Raw genomic sequence first — 20321 nt, forward strand, 5'->3', positions numbered from 1 at the left:
AACATCCTAGCAACCACCCTGGATACCCTAGATACGGCACTAGCAACCATCATGGGGACCCTAGCAACCACCCTAGCAACTACCCAGGGTTCCCTGACAACCACTTAGCAACACCTTAGCAACAACCCTGATTATCATAGCAACCACCCTGGGTACCCTAACAACGGCCCTAGCAACCATCCTGGGTACCCTAGCAACGGCCCTAGCAACGGCCCTAGCAACGACCACAGAACATGTGCTAAAACATGCTTGAAACCATTTTAACCATCCATAGTAAATAGCAAGTTCCTAGCAACACCCTATTAACCTAAAACACCTTGCAAGCAACGACACAACATATTCTCCAGCTTCACTAAGCAGCATGTGTGTCAAATTATTTTTATTTAATATTTAAATATTTTACATTTAAAGAATTTAATATTTCTGGTTGTAACGATTCTTGTTACTTATATATATATATATATATATATATATATATATATATATATGAAGACAGAGTTAATCACTAAATTCATTACATTATAATAATTATCATGGTGATCTTAAAAACGAAGACAGACATATTTTAATTTAACTGTGCTTACGTTTTAAATATGTGTAACCTTTAATATTTTATAACAAGGCTTGGTGCACACATAAAAAAAAAAAATCCACTGTCTCCATGGGCGCTCTCTCCCATACATGGATAAAAGAGTAACGCTTCATGAGTATTGGCTGTGCAGCTGGAGTTTGCATGCTGATTGGCTGAGTAATACTGTGATATTGCAAGATGAACGTCAGATGTTCTAGAAATCTCCCTGAGGTGAGTACAGATGGTTTATTTTTCTAACGTCTGCCTTTAATAACGAATTTTAATGCTGTTTTATAACAAAGTTCGGGAGGAACAGTCGCAGTTCATTAACCTGATTAACACAAGTGGAGACCAATCAGTAATCAACTCATGACAAGGTATAAATAACAGCAGAACCTATCTCTGTTCATTGACGGTTTTCAGCATCCCGGTTCGCGCTGTCTGTCATCTTATCACAGACGAAATTTTCCTTCCAACAAGGAGATCCATACCGGTGATTTTTCAGATCTGCTACTTTGAAAGTAAAAAGTGAAAGTGAAGTGACATTCAGCCAAGTATGGTGACCCATACTCAGAATTTGTGCTCTGCATTTAACCCATCCGAAATGCACACACACAGAGCAGTGAACACACACACACTGTGAGCACACACCCGGAGCAGTGGGCAGCCATTTATGCTGCGGCGCCCGGGGAGCAGTTGGGGGTTCAATGCCTTGCTCAAGGGCACCTAAGTCGTGGTATTGAAGGTGGAGAGAGAACTGTACATGCACTCCCCCCACCCACAATTCCGTCCGACCCGAGACTAGAACCCACAACCCTTCGATTGGGAGTCCAACCCTCTAACCATTAGGCCACGACTTCCCCTTTGCTGACCATGATCATTAAACACGGCCGTTGAGCACCATCAAACGTCATCGCGACAGCTGCTCTTCGTGCCAAGCCACACGTCGTGGCCAATAGACCGTGCAAAGTTCAAACTCGCCTCGCTTGACACCACGATTGATCCGATCAAGACCGGGCACTCTTTGAGCGCTGGAATCGCAGCACCAGCAGGCATTCAACCAGCCCGCTCCTCAGTTCTTACTGCAGCAAGCCTCTTTCACTTCCCGCAGCGGCTCAGCCTTTCACCGCAGCTCTTTCCTCTAGCGGCGCAGACCGTGCATCATAAATAAATAAATTTTCAGGTGAAGACTGTAAATATAGGTTTGCGGCTAGAAGTAGTGCGAGAGCCGTTGGAGTTCCGATCACATATGTATGTGGAAATTCAGATCCAAATTGAGCCTCGGATGCGTTCAAATATTTAAACTTCTGCGACCAGGCCGTGTGCAAACGATCGACCGGATGTGATCTTTCGGTGCGAGGTCAGAATTACCTATATTTTGTTAACCTTGACATTATTCTTCAACTTAATTTATGTAAAATGGTGGTTCATAATAATTATGGCAGAAATAATTATTAAACCATTATTTACGTGATTAGCCCCATAAAACCTACTGTTTTTATTTAGGGGGTAATCTGATTTGTGACGATGTATTCATACATTATACATTATATTCATTCAAATTATTAACTTTACCATGGGGAACATGTCAAGGTAACAGTTGCTGCACGACCAGTTTGAAAGTTAAGCACGCCTGCCGCGAGAGGGAGAAATGCGACAATCTTGTACAAATGTCGTGTGCTGTGGAAAGGAGGCTTAAAGTTTGTTAAATCAGGCTATGAGGTAGTCATCATCCACACTGAAATGTCCAAAGATATCATCTGCCTTACCGTGCATGTTTAAACCTCACTGAGGTTTTACAGACATAAGTTTCATGCAATTATTCCAGCAGGACCAATTTATTTAGGGACATATTTCACCATCTACTGGCGTGATCACTATACCCTCGTTTTGCCGCAGGACAGCAGTGTGAGTAAATTCTGAGTTTTTCTAGGACCGTAATATGAAAGCATGCAAGTAAATATCTTTAGAACTGCTTGTAAGTGAATAGCACATAACTGCAATTAACGTTATTGCCATAATCATGTCTATTGGTATGTTTTACAGACACAATGATTTTCATTGCATAATGATTCTCATAGTTTTCAGAAGCCTCTGTTTCCACAGTCTATACTACAACGTGAAACCAGTGTTCCAGATGTATCCATTAGTGCTAGTGATGTGTCGTTCGTAAATGAATCGTTCTTTTTGAACGAATCTTTTAGGTGAACAAATCTTTTAGGTGAACGAATCTGTTAGGTGAACGAATCTGTTAGGTGAACGAATCTTTTAGGCGAACAAATCGTTCATGTTATCCACTGACTCATATTTCTCGTTCAGTAAAGTTCCTCCCTTCATAGCAGCGCGGCGCTACAAGCAGCGCATGCGCAGCTCAGTGAACCGGGTAACAACCGTTTCATCCTGTCAAAGAATTACTCAACATCGAGCCGATAGCCTTCGAGTATGAGATGTGACAGAGTATGTGATTTGTTGAATGTAGTAACGAATACGCCCTTCAATGAACGAGTTTCATATGAGTCTGAACTAGATCTAGAGATCTTATCGTTCGTGAGTGAAATGACTGAACTGGCACACATGTCATTCGTGAACGAACTGAATGAACGGATACATGTCGTTTGTGAATGAAATGAACTGGCACATAGCTTATCTTGTTCGTGAACATGGCATACGGCGAAAGAAGAAGTTGCATTCTATCACAAACAGAGACCACTGTTATTAAAAGTATGAGAATACTTTAAACAGAGGACAAATAAAACGTCTCTTGTTCCCTTTGCAAACCGATATGGTGTACCACGGCAGCACAACTGCGATGAGCGAGCACCTCAGAGGAACATCTAGACGCTCTCCAGTGTCACCATGCAATTTAACTGGTTACCCTGTGATCTGTTGACCAACTTCCTGGTTCAGGTCTGATATTCTTGCGCTGATGTTTTCAACTCGATGCGGTGCGGACGCGCCTGAGAAGAAGAAAAAAAAAAAAAAAAAGGTTGAGAGGTGAACGGCCCCTTAAAAGACAGCGCGCCACGAGACAACAGTCACAAACCACTGAGCTACCCAGAATCAGCTCCAGATCTCTGGAAACCATGCTAAACCTTGCAGAACCCTGACTACATTCTATGGTCATGATGCTAAAGAACATTTCATGACGTCTCAGACAACGGTAAATTTATTGCTACCGTGGTTTAATTATAAACGCTGTCATAAACTCATATTTACAATAGTAAAATATTTTATTTTTTTTTTGCCTCTTATTTTATACTGTAAAAACTTCCTCCACATTCGTTGAAAATGAACAAAGGTTGAAAATGTTTCTAACCTGTCTACTCTTCCCACAGTCAAGGAGGGGGAAGTCAGGGCCCAGTGGTTAGAGAGTGGACTCCTAACCCTAGGGTCATGGGTTCGAATCACAGCCCAGCCATGCCATGACTCAGGTGTCCTTGAGCAGGGCACCAAACCCCCAGCTGCTCCCTGGGCGCCGCAGCATAAATGGTTGCCCACTGCTCCGGGTGCGCGTTCACGGTGTGTGCGCGTTCACTGCTGTGTGTGCACTTTGGATGGGTTAAATGCAGAGCTGCTCCCACAGGAGCCTTTTCTGTATCTCCTCACTCCCGCAGCAGTGTCTGCTCCGGCAGGAGCCCCTTTCGTATCTCCTCACTGCCGCAGCAGTGTCTGCTCCCGCAGGAGCCTTTTCTGTACCTCCCCCATATAAAAAAAAAAAAAAAAACGATTCCATCATGTTAAGCCATTTCACTGAAATAAGCTGTTCAGTTTTCACAATAGGCGACGTGAATTTCAACAAGGGTTCATGATCAGCTTTGATGCCCCACATTCCCAGTCGCATTAGCCTCTGCATAATACGCCGTTTTCAAAAAAATTAAAAATAAAATAATAATAATAATAATTTAAAAGTCTCTCAGTCTCTCAGCGGACGCAGTAAATATTTATTAGTTTCCACTGCCCGTCCAGCGAGCACCAGTTTCCCAGCGGACGCAGTAAATATTTATTTGTTTCCACTGCCCGTCCAGCGAGCACCAGTCTCCCAGCGGACGCAGTAAATATTTATTCGTTTCCACTGCCCGTCCAGCGAGCACCAGTCTCTCAGCGGACGCAGTAAATATTTATTCGTTTCCACTGCCCGTCCAGCGAGCACCAGTCTCTCAGGGGACGCAGTAAATATTTATCCGTTTCCACTGCCCGTCCAGCGAGCACCAGTCTCTCAGCGGACGCAGTAAATATTTATTCGTTTCCACTGCCCGTCCAGCGAGCACGAGTCTCTCAGCGGACGCAGTAAATATTTATTTGTTTCCACTGCCCGTCCAGCGAGCACCAGTCTCTCAGCGGACGCAGTAAATATTTATCCGTTTCCACTGCCCGTCCAGTGAGCAACAGTCTCTCAGCGGACGCAGTAAGTCCATCCAGCGAGCACGAGTCTCTCAGCGGACGCAATAAATATTTATTCATTTCCACTGCCCGTCCAGCGAGCACGAGTCTCTCAGCGGACGCAATAAATATTTATTAGTTTCCACTGTCCGTCCAGCGAGCACTAGTATATTTATCCGTTTCCACTGTCCGTCCAGCGAGCACCAGTCTCTCAGAGGACGCAGTAAATATTTATCCGTTTCCACTGTCCGTCCAGCGAGCACTAGTCTCTCAGCGGACGCAGTAAATATTCATCCGTTTCCACTGTCCGTCCAGCGGATGCAGAAATACCCATTTGCCTCCTTCACCAGTCCAGCGAGCACTAGTCTCCCAGCGGACCCAGTAAATATCTATTTTTCATTATTATTTTTCTTTCCTCTGTCTGTGGAGCGAGCCTCAGCCTCCCAGGGGACACCGTAAATACATATTTTTCCTCTGCCTGTCCAGCGAGCACTAGTCTCTCAGCGGACGCAGTATGCATCCATCTCTTCCTGTTCTTCGTCCAGCAAGCCCAGTCTTCCAGCGGACGCAGGGACATAATTCGTCTCCCATATCTGTCCAGCGAGCCTCAGTCTCCCAGCGGACGCAGTAATATCTATTGGTTTCCTCTGTCTGTCCAACGAGCACTAGTGTCTCAGCGGACGCAGTAAATACCTATTCATTCCTCTACCCGTCCAGCGAGCCTCAGTCTCCCAGTGGACGCAGTATGCATCCATCTCTTTCTGTTCTTCATCCAGCGAGCCAGTCTTCCAGCGGATGCAGGAATATAATTTGTTTCCTCTATCTGTCCAGCGAGCCTCAGCCTCCCAGCGGACACATTACGCATCTAGTCAATATATCATTACACCTCGCAGGCAGACGGTGGAGCCCGTCTTCCCGACATCGTAACCGCTTCTTCCTCAACTATTAACCAACAGGACCTGCCTGCTCCTCTACTTCTGCCAGAGGCAATGCGAGATCTCCTGGTCAAACGACCATACTTCTAAAAACGTCAGCCCGCCAAATCTCTGCGTTTTGGGGGGTTCGTAGTCCGGCGGCAGTCCTTTTGCTCTCTTGTTTTTGGGGGGAGTACTCTGGGTTCGGGCCACATCCCGAGCTCGGAGCCCTCCACCCGGACAGCACGCCAAATATGCATAAACTTACGGTATTAATATACGTAGATGTGAACTCGTGAAATGCTGTTTTATAACAAAGTTTGGGAGGAACAGTCGCAGTTCATTAACCTGATTAACACAAGTGGAGACCAATCAGTAATCAACTCATGACAAGGTATAAATAACAGCAGAACCTATCTCTGTTCATTAACGGTTTTCAGCATCCCTCCTCCACCCCATTTCTTCTCACTTATAGATCCATCTACTCTTACCACAACCAGGGGTAGTACTCTGGGTTCGGGCCACATCCCGAGCTCGGAGCCCTCCACCCGGACAGCACGCCAAATACGCCTAAACTTACGGTATTAATATACGTAGATGTGAACTCGTGAAAGAAATTAAATATGTTGCCCAAGTGGTGTATAGTATTGGCTTGAAGTTAAGAACACGTAATTCTGAATATTCCATGATCAAGAGTGCATTTTTAAGGTATTTTAGCAGAGGTTAGTGTTTGACGTTAGGCCGCCTGGTGATCGACGGTATCTTTTCCCGCTTGCATGTGCTTTAAGGACAGTATTTCCTAATATTAACCGTCTATTTAAGAAATACATTTGTTTGATGTGACTGTGAGGCAGAAATCCGTGAGGCCTGAGTAATGCTGCGTGTTGGGCGTATTTTCTGCTTTTCAAAAAACGTCTATATTGTGTTTTTTCACTGATCCACGAGGTAAAAATAGAAAGAGCTCTGAAACTACATACAGACCGCCGTGTCTGACATGGCGACACGTGATGGCGAACCGGCTCAGAATCACACACGGAGCCTGTGTAACGTTAGATATTAACCGTTTCATCTCGGTCGCGGGGTGCCGGCGGCTTCCCGCTTTGATCGTAAATGAGGCCGAGATCCTTTTTTTTGGCCGCTGGTTTCATGCTTGAATGTGCTTTTAGGACAGTAATTCATATCGTTAATCGTATGTTTAAGAATTACTTGTGTTTGAGGTGACTTTAGAAATCTGTGAGGCCTGATTAATGCTGCGTGTAGGGCGTGATAAAGTATTTTCTGCTGTTTCATAAACGTCTCTAAAGTGTTTTTTCACTGATCCACGAGGTAAGAATAGACAGCGCACTGAAACTACACACAGACCTCCGTGTCTGAGACGATAGTGATGGCGAATCGACTCAGATTCAGTCCGTGTGAGGTGATGTTAACGGGACTTATCAGTCTCGTCTCGCTCGTGGGCGCCGGTGTGGTGCCGAATTTTGACCCCCTGCCAAATTATTACCCCCCCTAGTATTGGTAGGTTTGGGGGAGGGGTTAGGATTAGGCAATCATGTAGCGATTTGAACGAGGGGGGTAATAATTTGGCAGGGGGTCAAAATTCGGCACAACACCGGACAGCTTCCCACTTTGATCGTAAATGAGCGCAAAATCTTTTTTTTTTTTTTTTTTTTGCCACAGAAAATGTTGTTGAGTTATAGTTTAGGTGCGGTGTTTTTCATAATTTATGATCGGAATATAATTATAATGGTAATGTTTAATTGTTTAAGTTAGCAGTTTGAAGTGAGAATTTAAATTTAATCGTGGACTATTATTGCTAACAATTCATTTATCCATGCATTTATTTTGACTGATGAATGTGTCAAGGAGGAGAGACTGTGTTAGAAGCTTAAATACGATCTGTTCATGTGCACCGAATTCAGAGAAAGAGCAAGCTGAAGTTTTCTTTGTCATTGACCAATGCTGCATTCATTTGAAGCATTGTAATATTTATTTTCCTTTTTTAAGATAATTTGTATATAAATCAAAAATTAATTATATAATGTAATTATTACGATTAAACTTATATTATTATCAGTGTTGAAAAAGGTTGTGCTGCTTAATATTGTGTTAAAAATATATTTTTGTGATAAACTGTGATGCATTTTTAAGTTTTGTATTAAACTGTGATGCATTTTTTTTCAGTATTCTTTGAATACAAAGTTAAAGTTTTAAAGTCCAAAATCGTTTGTAACATTAATTAATAAATAATTCTGTCACTTTTGATCAGTTCATGTCTGCTTAGTTAAAGTATTAAAGAAATTACTGAACCTAAACTTAATAATAATGACACTGACAAGTGGGGTAAACTTTGATAATTCATTTTAGCATCACCCAAATAAATGAGATGAAAAAATATAATAAAATAAATTTAAGCTGTAATAGTAATTGACAATATTACTGTTTATACTGAATTGATGAATTTTGGAGAGTATAAAAGACTTAAATAAAATAAAACATTTTGTTGAGTTTGCCTTAATTTTGGTAATTATTGCTCTGGTTTCCTCTGTTTTGTGTAGATATGGTTGAAATACACATGTTACCATGTTACCATCATTACCATAAACATATATTTGGATATAGATCGCATATTCGGTGTTTATATTAAGAATATTATTATTTTTTTTTTCTGGTTTAAGTCATAAAAGGTATATTGAAAGTCAAAGACCTGTGTTTTATTGCTATCAACTGTCCTAGTTCTGTCCTGTCAAGCATTAAATTAATTCATTATTTTTTATTTTAGTTCTTTTCTTTGTTTAGATTGATCATTGAGCTTTATCTCCTGAGCAATTCTTAAGGTTTGTTTGGATTTTTTGGTTGTTGTACATTTAAAGGTGCACTATGGAGCATCAAAAAAATCTTGTAAATGAGAGAAGTTTAGCTTACAGGTTTAACATGTTATTTCTGACATTTTACTTTTATTTTCAAATTACAGCACTACGAGTACTACTGACTCCCCACTGCACAATATCCAGTAAGTAATTTTATTTATTTGACATGGATAAAATGAACAGTTGACAAAGCATTACTGATGAGATACTACTGAGTCATTAGCACTATTCGGACGGGACTAGTTTTCTAAACTACATTTGAGTTTCGATTCTTACCACCTGACGTCTGTGATTTTCATGTACCAATTCAGACGGGACTAACATCTCCGTGTTTATTACAGAGGTGGGAGGGTCTGATTTGTGCATCTGGGCATCACAGAGATAACGCGCTCTGTATGCGTGCATTGCATTCATTCAGAATGATTGCCTTAGTATTATTACACAATAAATACTAAATGGCTAGTATAACAAAACCATGTTAATGTGTGGTTAATAGAGCTATTGATGCACTATAGCACTTCAGATTCTGTGACTAGTGGAGTTTTGTGAAATTCACTGGAGAATGTTGTAGGCCTCAATGATTTTTCCTTACTTGTAATTTTTCAAATAAAGTCAATGAGAGATTGATGAAATGATTCATTTGGTGGTGAATTATTGCTTTTAAGTTGCTCTAAGTTATAGATAAACAGTTTTTACTTCCTTAAAGAAAGAACCAATTTCAGATGTTGCATACTCTGAGTAGATACGTCTTAAGAATAAGTAATAATTTTTCAATCATTAAAAATAGTCTAATATGTGTGGTATGTATGCAGATGTACTACATTTGTCACGTTATCACTGTCATGTGAGCTACAGCATCAGTTACAGTGCAATTCACAATTTAGCTACTGTGGGCTCATAGGATAGACTAAAGAATCTCAATAGAAGTGGTAGGTCATCCAAGTACTTTTCATTTAATGCTTTTCACCCTACTAAATAGTAGAGAAGTATGTAAGTTCTGAAAATGCCCTAGAGCTTTAAAACCCAGGTAAATGATAATTTGTTGAACAACCAATCAGAAAAAAATACTTTCTGCCTGTCAATCAGATTGTGTCTTCTTTTTTTTTGGCAGTCAGTATATTATATTGACAAAGCAATAGGCAATATTTTTATTATTATTATTTTTTTTTTTACTGTGTGTTCCCTGGGAATCAACCCTACAACCTTTTGTGTTGCTAACGCAATAGCCATATTTAGTGTTTATTAAATTTTTTATTAAATGTGAACATTGATCTTATTTTACATGAATAGGCTGTCTTCAATTGTCTTTTTGTTTGTTTGTTTTTTTTGCAGACCATCTATTCAGAGCACGACCTGCATTTTGCTCTGCAGCTGAACGTTTGGTGAGTGTGCAAAATGCCTGAATGATGCTATGTTGTTTTCTTTTCAATATTATTATAATTATAGTTGCCTAATATGTCCTTCTTTTCCAGGTTTTTCGCTTTCTCCAAGCAGCAGTCCTTCTGTTTTGTTCTTCCCACCCCATCCCATCTCTTCCCACCCCAACCCATCCCATCTCTTCCCACCCCACCCCACCCCACCTCTTCCCACCCCACCCCACCCCACCTCTTCCCAACCCCCCACCCACCAAAAAAAAAAAAAAGAAGAAAAAAAAATTCATTCATTTTAATACTAATTAGTGTTCAGTTACTACTGTTCTTTTAAAAGTTCAGTCCTTTAATACTTGGTTAATAATTTTTACCTAAACAATCTGCTATTGTTCTTTGGAAAAAAAGTTTGTTCCTATCAACACTAGATTCATAATTTGTTTTATTTATTACTGTTATTTCTATTGAAAAAAGTTTATTAACTGTTTAGAAGTCGTTATTTTTCTTGTCAATTAACTAACTTGTTTTCTTCTTGAGAATACTTTGCAGGTTGTACCACTTCAGCATTCCGTGAAGTAAGTGACTGAAAATATCCTGTAAAAAATGCTTATTGAATACAGTACTATTTGATTGTAGCATTAAACCACTCTTTTTACAGTCATTTTCTGTTCAAACGCATAATGAAGAAAAGATGACAGTTTGCTAAACATTTTAAGACAGTTTGCTTATTTGATGATGTGAAATCATCAGGTTATTATTATTACTGAAAAATAATCAGAACAGATAATTAAGAAGTTAAACTTGGATCATTTAATCCCATTTAGCTACAAAAAGGTTGAGTATTATGATCATAAAAATGCAAAAGGCAGTAATTTATCTAAATTATCTTACTCTAATGGAGAGTATGTTTGAAAATTAAGCACTAATTTGTTTACATGCATGCAGCATGTGATAGTGTTTTCACAGTGAGAGCATCAGATTTACACAATTTCTGTGTCTGTATATGCTTGTGGGGTTGTAGAATTCCCAACTCTTTGACCAAGTTATTTGTTTCTAATTAATGGACTATTCCGATACGTCATGGATTATTTTATATCATGTCTTTTGTCTGTTTTTGTCTTTTAATCTTTTGAAGGATGCCTCGGAAAGGTAGGAGATCCCGTGCTCAAAAAGTTCGTTGGACAAAGTTAGACCTGACAGGACAGACGAGCGTCAGTAAAGGTGTTGCTCAGGTTTCTGATGGACAGCAGTATGAAGATGGTGACAAAACATCTAGAATGCTATCCCTGCAGGCGTCTCATTGCCAGAGTGATGCAAGGTATGATGTTTTCTCACGAAACAGTCAGTGCACGTGCGTAGCTCTGACATTCCTTGCATACCACAGTGAGGGAACTTCGTTTGAACAGCCTGATCTTGACAGGGTGCTAGAGGAAGGGGATGCTTTGTATGTGGGCATTAAAATGCAGCTTATTGCTGAAGGAAGATTCCGTCAGGATCTTCTAAGCATGGCTGAAGTACCTGTGAGCATCTCAACTTCAAACCACAACTACAGCGTCCAAAAGTCAGAAGTTGTGATGGGGTATCTGAGAGACAGAGGAACTCAGGAAATGGATGCGTGGTGGATTCCTCTTGATGAAAGACTTCAGTGTCTCTCAACAGATGTCAGTCATGCACTGCTTATTGTTTCTCCAGAGTGCTTTGCTGTGTTCAGAGACAGATCTGGAAGATATGGATATTTTGATTCGAACGGCTGAACGGCTGAAGGTTGGCCACATCCTACTGGTGACGGAACGGCAGTTATGCTAACTTTCACCAACCTGCATGACATGACCAACAGATTACTTGAACTTTTTTGGAATCGTGGTCCTCAAGCTTGCTATGAATTCATGGCTGTTTCATTTGAAATGGAGCAACAGTCTGAGGAACCATGCTCATCAGCAGCATGTGTGACATCACCACAAGTAACGTCACCTCTGCCAAAAACACCAACAACTGCTGACATCAGAATCCCTGAAAATCTTGTTTTGACAGATGACAAAAACCAAAGTGTCATCAATGTTTTAAAAACAAACAAGCAGCGAAGGAGAAAAGAAATGCGTAAAATGGCGAAAAAGTGTGCAGGAACTGATGACAAAACTTCACATTTTGAAATTCGAATATGAGAATATGAGAAAGAAAAGTATACCACCAGTTTGCAGTTTCGAATTAATAAAAGGAAGTTTAATCAAGATCCTTTTGTCAGAAACAAAAAGAGGGAGTACTTTGTCAGGAGGTACCACACTAATGAGCTTTTCCAGAAGAAGAAAAAGGAGTACATGGTCAGGAGGTACAAGACTGATGATATTTTCCAGATGAAGATGAAGGATTACATGGTCAGGAGGTACAAGACTGATGATATTTTCCAGATGAAGATGAATGACTACATGGTCAGGAGGTACAAGACCGATGATATTTTCCAGAAAAAGATGAAGGACTACATGGTCAGGAGGTACAAGACTGATGATATTTTCCAGAAGAAGATGAAAGACTACATGGTCAGGAGGTACAAATCCGATGTCATTTTCCAGAAGAAGATGAAAGACTACATGGTCAGGAGGTACAAAACCGATGATATTTTCAAGAAGAAGATGAAGGACTACATGGTCGGGAAGTACCACACTGATGATATTTTCCAGAAGAAAATGAAGGGCTACATGGCCAGAAGATACGCAAGTGATTCAATGTTTAGGTCGCATCACATCTTACGTTGTACTCTCCAGAAGAAACAGAAGTGTCTAACTGATGCTGGATTCCAGATTCTACACAAGTTGAGATGTGCATTAAGGATCAAGAGAAAATACAGGCCATACATTCGTTCCAGTCAGAATACATCCAATTCTGATGCGTCAAACCAGCCTGTGTCCAACAGCTTGATTCAAAAGGCCATATCTGCATTCCGGTGTCAATTTTTGCATGGTCCAACTTACATCTGCACAGTCTGTCACAGGACCCTTTTTCCAAATCAAGTCAAGATGTGTAATAGAACACGATATGTCAAAAATGTTCATATTACCGCATTTTGCTTAACCGGGAAATATGTTCATGTTTGTGACAGTGCCTGCTCAGTTCCTTGTGCAGTTCCAGATGAGCGAAGACAGGAGTGGATCTGCCACACCTGTGACAGCCATCTGAAGAGAGGATCCATGCCTTCTATTGCAGCGGCAAACAGACTTGAATTGCCACCCATCCCTGCAGAACTGCTTGAGCTGAATGTTCTTGAACGACAGCTTATCGCCAAAATTGTTCCTTTTGCAAAAATAGTTGCATTGCCAAAAGGACAGCAACGATCAGTTAATGGTGCTGTTGTGTGTGTGCCCTCTGAGGTGGAGAAAACAGTTAACTGTCTCCCAAGGCCTAACAGTGAGTCCCAGCTCCTACAGGTGAAGCTGAAAAGACACATCAAGTTCAGAGGATACCAACACTTCCATACAGTGAATATGCACAATGTGCTAGCAGCGTTAGCAAAACTGAAAGCGATGCATTCAGAATATAGGGACATCTTTATAAGTGATGCTGCCACATTTGAATTTCTCCCTGATGATGAGCTGCATGACACAGAGGAGAAACAGGACGTTGTTGTCTCTGAACAGGATAACCAGAATGTCAGCACAGAATAAAAGGATGAGCTCAGGCCTGGCCTCACTCTGGACACATGCATGCAGCCACTCGACATCGGACAGGACTTGCTATCGTACGGTGAGGGAATCTTCAGCATTGCGCCTGCTCAAGGGAAAAAGCCAGTCGGATTTTTCAAGGTTCCCAAATTGGAAGCCATGGCCTTCCCCGTACAGTTTCCCACTGGACAGAACACAATTGATGAGGCACGACATGTTGCATTATCACCAAGCATGTATTTCAATGCTAGACTGTTCTGTGTGGATACTCGTTTTGCCAAAGACCAGAGTTATCTCTTCTTTGCGCAGTTTGTCACTGAAACGCACATGGCTAGAAACAGCATGTCTATCCAGTTGCGAAAGGGCAAACCTGTTACAAAAGATGGACGTAGAATCTCCAACAAGCGTCTTCAGAATGATCTTGAGGTCGAAAGACTGGTCCACAGCCGTGACGCCACAAGGTTTATGCAACCCCTGAGAGGCACTCCATCTTATTGGGAGAAAACGTTGAGAGATCTACAGGCCATGATCAGGCAGTTAGGGAATCCTACTTTTTTTTGCACATTTAGTGCAGCCGAAATGCGATGGCCAGAAGTGATAACGGCGATCAAGGCTCAGCAAGGTGAAGAAGTCATTTTTTCAGAGCTTGACTGGACGACGAAATGTGAAATCCTCCGAAGTAACCCCGTCACCGTCATGCGGATGTTTGAGAAACGAGTGGATGCATTAATGAATCATCTGCTTTTGTCACCTGCTCAACCAATCGGCGAAGTCGAGGATTACTTTTATCGCGTGGAGTTTCAAGCCAGAGGAAGCCCACACATTCATCTGCTGGCCTGGGTTAAGGGGGCACCCAAATTCGAAAATCAGTCTGACCAAGTAGTGTGTGACTTTATTGACCGTTACATAACCTGTCAGTTGCCGGACCCTGCCACCGATCCCGAGCTTCATAAAATTGTCACTGAAGTTCAGCTTCACAGCAAGAAGCACTCCAAATCTTGCAAGAAAGGAAATGTGTTGTGTAGATATGGGTTCCCTAAACTTCCCATGTCAAGCGCCACCATCACCCGTCCACGACCACAACGTCCCGAGGAAGATGAAAACGAAGACCAACACCACCAAGAGAGAAAGAAGAGAAGACAGGACGCTCCACAACGTCCTGAGGAAGATGAAAACAAAGACCAACACCAACAAGACAGAAAGAAGAGAAGACAGGACGCTGCTCGAAAAGCAATGAACGAAGCAAGGACTAAACTCAAGCCAGTATGGGACTTGCTAAACGATCCCCAGGCCTCCTTTGACAACTTGTCAGACTTGCTGACCAAATGTAATCTGTCCATGGATGATTACTGTAAATACGCTGAGGCACTGTCCACTTCAAACGTGATTTTGCTGAAGCGTGATCCAAAGGAGGCTTGGGTGAATGGATACAACCCAGATTTGCTGAGGGCATGGATCGCCAACATGGACATACAGTTCGTTCTTGACTCTTTCAGCTGCATCATGTATATGTTGTCCTACATTTCCAAGCCAGAACACGAAATGAATGATTACCTGAAGACCGTTATCAAGGGTGTTCGTAAAACCAACGTAAACGAAGAGGACGAAATGAAGCAGATAATGCAGGCCTACTCCAAACACCGGCAAGTGAGTGCTCAGGAGTCTGTGGCACGGACATGCAGCTTACCATTGAAGAAGTGTTCACGAAATGTTGGGTTTATACCGACGGATGATGATGCCCTGAGGATGAGTTTGCCCCGTAGTGTCCTACACAGCAAAGATCCTGATTCAGAGGATGTCTGGATGTCAGGTATTATAGAGAAATACAGAGCAAGGCCTCAAACACTGGAGTTTGAAAAGATGTGCCTTGCAGACTTTGTGTCTAATTACTTGTGTATGGTCGGCAAACTAAAGGAAAGAATGTCCTCCCACTCCTCAACGATATGGGATTCATTCAGAAGAGAACTGTTGGTAAGGCTGCAATTGTCAGGTATGCTCGCTTTTCGGAGGAGAAGCAACCGGAGAAGTTTTGCGGAACAATGGTAAAACTTTACGTGCCACATCGTGTCAACGAACAGCTGAAACCTCAAGGGTTTCCAACGTATCAGGAATTTTACAAAAGGGGACTTGTAGAACTCCCGTCACACCCCAATTTCCGATTCCCTGACCGTGGCTTAGTTAACCCTTTAGGCGCCAGAGGTTTTTTCCTAAAACGTTCGATTTTGACATCTTAATTTCAAAAGGCTATATCTTAAAATTTATAAAAGATAGAGACTTTCTGTCAATTATAAAAATATTAAGGATGACCCAATGTTTATGTAGGGATTTTATTTCCCCATCTAATTTGCATACTATGACGTCATATGGGGTGGTCATCTTGAATTATAGAATTTTCATGAAAAGTCACATGTTTAAATGATAAAATGGAGCACTTCTTTCCCCAAAAAAATGTCCCTCACCTTCTGTGTGCTATATTGCACAATACTGAATGCTCAGGTAAATAGTAAGCAGTAAACAAACTGTGCAAATCATTACTAATAAATGGTAGAAACAAACCGAATGCATGTAGCGGTTGGGATTTTCAATTTACTACATGCAGCAGGCACTCTGATTCCATGTATGGGGCACATATATATTATTCATATGACACACAAACACAAGTAGACAAGACCTGATTAGTTCAAAAGCTATGCCCCGTGTCACATCGCCTCTGCATCTGCTATGTGCAGCCCGGCCAGATTTGCCTCGCGCACGCGCCGAGTGTGCACAGCTCGGACTACTGTCAGTGTCATTGCGACTCCCACCTTGCCTCCTAACTGTCCTATGAATACTTCGACCTCGTCTAACATACCCAGTGGCATTAGACAAAGTCTCCACTACAATACTGTCGCCGCGATTGCGGAGAGGTGCGGTCAGAAGACAAATATACATGTCTAGCGCGGTAAAAATCTCCCGCCTCGTCCCCGCAACAAAAACTTGCCTGCTAATTTCGCGATGAACACTCCGACCCTGGCAAACATTGTTCACACCTCTGACATTTGGCAAATGACCATTTATTTACATTGGGCAAAGGATTCACCGTTTGTGCTTGGTGTAGGACTATCTACTTTCACTTTCAGTATGACCGTCATCTTCTGAATGCAGATATTCCCCTTCAGATCAGTGTCCGCGAATAAAAGTTCCAACACTTCATTGCGGCTTTATTGAAGCTTTATTGATGCCACTAGATAATAATAATAATGAAAATAATAATAATCTAATGCCAATACTCGCTGACGTTGACAATATTGTTCAGATAAAATGGCTCACTCTCACACAAGCTCCGCTTTTTTTCGCACTGATTCAATGCACTCTATCTCGAAGATTTTGTATAGGAGCATGACGTTTTTTTCAGTCAGAGATTAATTATTACATGTCTGCTATCTAGTGCAAGGGAGGTTGCATGAAATTTGACACCCTATTTGACAAAATCGGCCGTTTTATTCAGTGCCGCATCTTGTCGAGTAAACTCGACCGTGGCGCCAAGAGGGTTAAAGCACAACAGAAGAAGTTTGAAAAGCACGGCAAAAAAGTGGACGAAGCATATGAACAGCTGCAGCGGGAAGGACCATCTGAGAATGCTTGGTGTGCTTTTGCCCCTGAAATCGACGTTGATCGGATGGAGTGTAATGCAGAACAAAAAGACGTCCATCCAGAAGAAGATGAACAGGATGATGTTCCAGAATACAAGATTCGTTGTGAAGATGGAGACGGAGTCGTACCACAGATTGAGGCACCACAGATGACTAATGAATATCTGAGGAAGATGTTTAGGAGTCTAAATGAGACGCAGGCAGCAATTTTTTACACTGTCCGCCAGTGGTGTCATAAGCGTGTGTGGGGTCAAAATCCAGAGCAGTTTTTTTACTTTTTGTCAGGCAGTGCAGGCTGTGGGAAATCGCACGTCATCAAATGCATACACTCGGAAGCAACTAAGATTCTGCGACAACTCCCTCGACTCCAGGAAGAAGGGGATCTCTCCGTGCCCACGGTGCTGTTGTCTGCATTTACTGGAACTGCAGCATTCAACATCTCTGGTAAAACGCTGCATTCCTTTTTAAAACTGCCAAGGAGTCTGAAGCCACCTTATCAAGGACTTGGGAATGCCCTTGATGAAGTGAGAGCAGGATTACGCGACGTGGAAATGTACAAATGTTAGGACTTCAACTTGACAATCCGAACGCCGGTCAGAAACACCGTAAAAAGGTACGAGGTGAAGAAGACGTCTTGGTTTACATTGAGAGATCTGAAGAAAGTCTGAGGAAAGGAGCCGTTTGTCGACAGTTTCCGATTAAGCTAGCTTACGCCTGCACAGCCCACAAAGTTCAAGGCATGACAATGCACTCTGCAGTGGTGTCATTGAAGAAGATTTTTGAGCCGGGAATGGCCTACGTTGCCCTCAGCAGAACAACATCTCTACAAGGATTACACATTACGGATTTCGACGACAAGAAGATATATGCTGATCCTGAAATCACAACCTCTTTGCAAAGCATGAGAAGAGCAAGAGTTTAAGAAATCATGCCACTTCTGCAGCACGTGAGGGAAAATAGGCAGGAACAGACACTCACCATCATCCATCACAACACGGAAGGACTGGCATCTCACATGGAGGATATCAGATGCCATCATGAGCTGCAACTCGCCGATGTTCTGTGTTTAACAGAAACACACCTGACTGGATCATCTACTTCAGATCTCCAATTGGAAGGAGACAACTTGTTCACACGCAACAGGCATGTCTCCTACTCCACACATCAAGGACTTGGAAGGAAAAATGGAGGTGGAGTCGCAATATATTGCAAGGAGCACATTCCAACTCAGCCCAGGCAATATATACGAAATGTGACTGATCTGGAGTTTGCTGTGATCAAATTGGATTCCCCAATAAAAGCAGCAGTCGTAGCTGTCTATAGGCCACCACAATACAGCGTTGGAGATTTCTTGACCAACCTGAACAGTATGCTGGATTACCTGGACCTCACACACAACGATCTCGTCATCATCTGTGGAGACTTCAACGAGGACCTCCTACACCCTGGAAAAAAACCTATTCTGGAGTTGTTTCAATCTCGAGGATACACGCAACTGATTACATCAGCGACGACGGAAAAGCACACACTACTTGACCACATCTACATTTCAAATCTGGACTTCTGTCATCAATCGGGCGTGTTACAAACCTACCACAGTTACCACAATGCTGTGTACTGTGTATTGCGTTTTTTTCCATAGGTGAATTGCCCACTATACCAGGTCACTGGGGCCACTGAATCAGCATTAACGACAACAGTGGGGCAACACCAGCCTTAGTTCCCCAGTGGCTTCTGTATGAGTGGTGTCTTCAATCTCGAGGATACACGCAACTGATTACATCAGCGACGACGGAAAGCACACACTACTTGGCCACATCTACATTTCAAATCTGGACTTCTGTCATCAATCGGGCGTGTTACAAACCTACCACAGTTACCACAATGCTGTGTACTGTGTATTGCGTTTTTTTCCATAGGTGAATTGCCCACTATACCAGGTCACTGGGGCCACTGAATCAGCATTAACGACAACAGTGGGGCAACACCAGCCTTAGTTCCCCAGTGGCTTCTGTATGAGTGGTGTCTTGGCCTTAAGCCATACTGAACTGAGGTTCCATTTAACCTCCTTTATCGACGGCAGTGACGTTGTGCTTTTATTGTGTTGTTCGTGGTAATATGAAGGTGTTGTGTCCCTGAGTTAACTAGAGTACAGCAGCAGGAAGGACGAAGGAGTAGTGTGGCAGCTCCAGGCAGGACAGGAGGTGAAGGCAGCAGAATACAGGACTCAGTCAGGATTAGTGTAATAACTCCAGGGAAGACACAAACAGTGAGAGCAACAGCAGCAGTAAGTCATAAAAGACAGTAAGGTTAAGTGAGAAGTAGTAAGACACAGTTGTGATGTATTTGATTTTTAACTTAACAACATTTGTTTTAAATGATTTTGTGTTCAATCTATATGATGTGTACTGGATATATTATTTGCAGTCCTCTGCTATTCTAATATTGATATGTGCTCTTCTGTAAAGTTGCAGGAAGATTTTGGAGACCATAGCAGTCCTGTGCAACACTGGATATGAGTGTGCAATATACCATCTAAAGGTAAGTGTTAAAAGATGTCACTTAAGTCACTGTGCTACTGGACACAATAACCACATTTAAAGGAATATCTTAATCTAATTTTGATTTTGATGTTTTTCAGGAACCGGTGAGTCAGAATGTCTGAGAAGATCAAGTGTGCTTCACCACTGATGATGATGAGCTGGATACCAGCTTATGGGCTAATTTCTTTCAGTAAGTTTTAGTTTACTTAATTATGATTATGATTATTTTTTAGTTTATTAGTAAATGTGTATGCAGTGATCCTGTTATTCATTTATTAAGTTCATTGCCAGAGGACGGGACCAGATGTGTTTGGAGTTGAAGACATTGCTGAAGACCAAAGAAGCAACGGAAGAAGCACATTAAAGCACTGAGGTAACGTTTGTCAATAATACT

The 20321-nt window shown here is 41.9% G+C and overlaps 1 protein-coding gene and 2 long non-coding RNA genes across 9 annotated transcripts in view; 2 read left to right on the plus strand and 1 right to left on the minus strand.

The window, feature by feature from the left end:
* csf3r (colony stimulating factor 3 receptor (granulocyte)) overlaps positions 1–20321 on the minus strand; it is a 227155-nt gene that overhangs the window by 148517 nt on the left and 58317 nt on the right. The gene's annotated exons all lie outside the window — the stretch shown is intronic.
* On the plus strand, positions 8837–10271 carry LOC128030100 (uncharacterized). Its single transcript, XR_008187814.1, has 3 exons — positions 8837–8875; positions 10065–10114; positions 10205–10271. It is a non-coding gene; the product is annotated as an uncharacterized LOC128030100 (long non-coding RNA).
* On the plus strand, positions 10525–20301 carry LOC128030093 (uncharacterized). Its single transcript, XR_008187805.1, has 5 exons — positions 10525–10674; positions 11235–11417; positions 19853–19925; positions 20026–20117; positions 20208–20301. It is a non-coding gene; the product is annotated as an uncharacterized LOC128030093 (long non-coding RNA).

This window comes from Carassius gibelio, chromosome A16 (assembly GCF_023724105.1).
Source record: "Carassius gibelio isolate Cgi1373 ecotype wild population from Czech Republic chromosome A16, carGib1.2-hapl.c, whole genome shotgun sequence".
Classification (NCBI taxonomy): Eukaryota; Metazoa; Chordata; class Actinopteri; order Cypriniformes; family Cyprinidae; genus Carassius; species Carassius gibelio.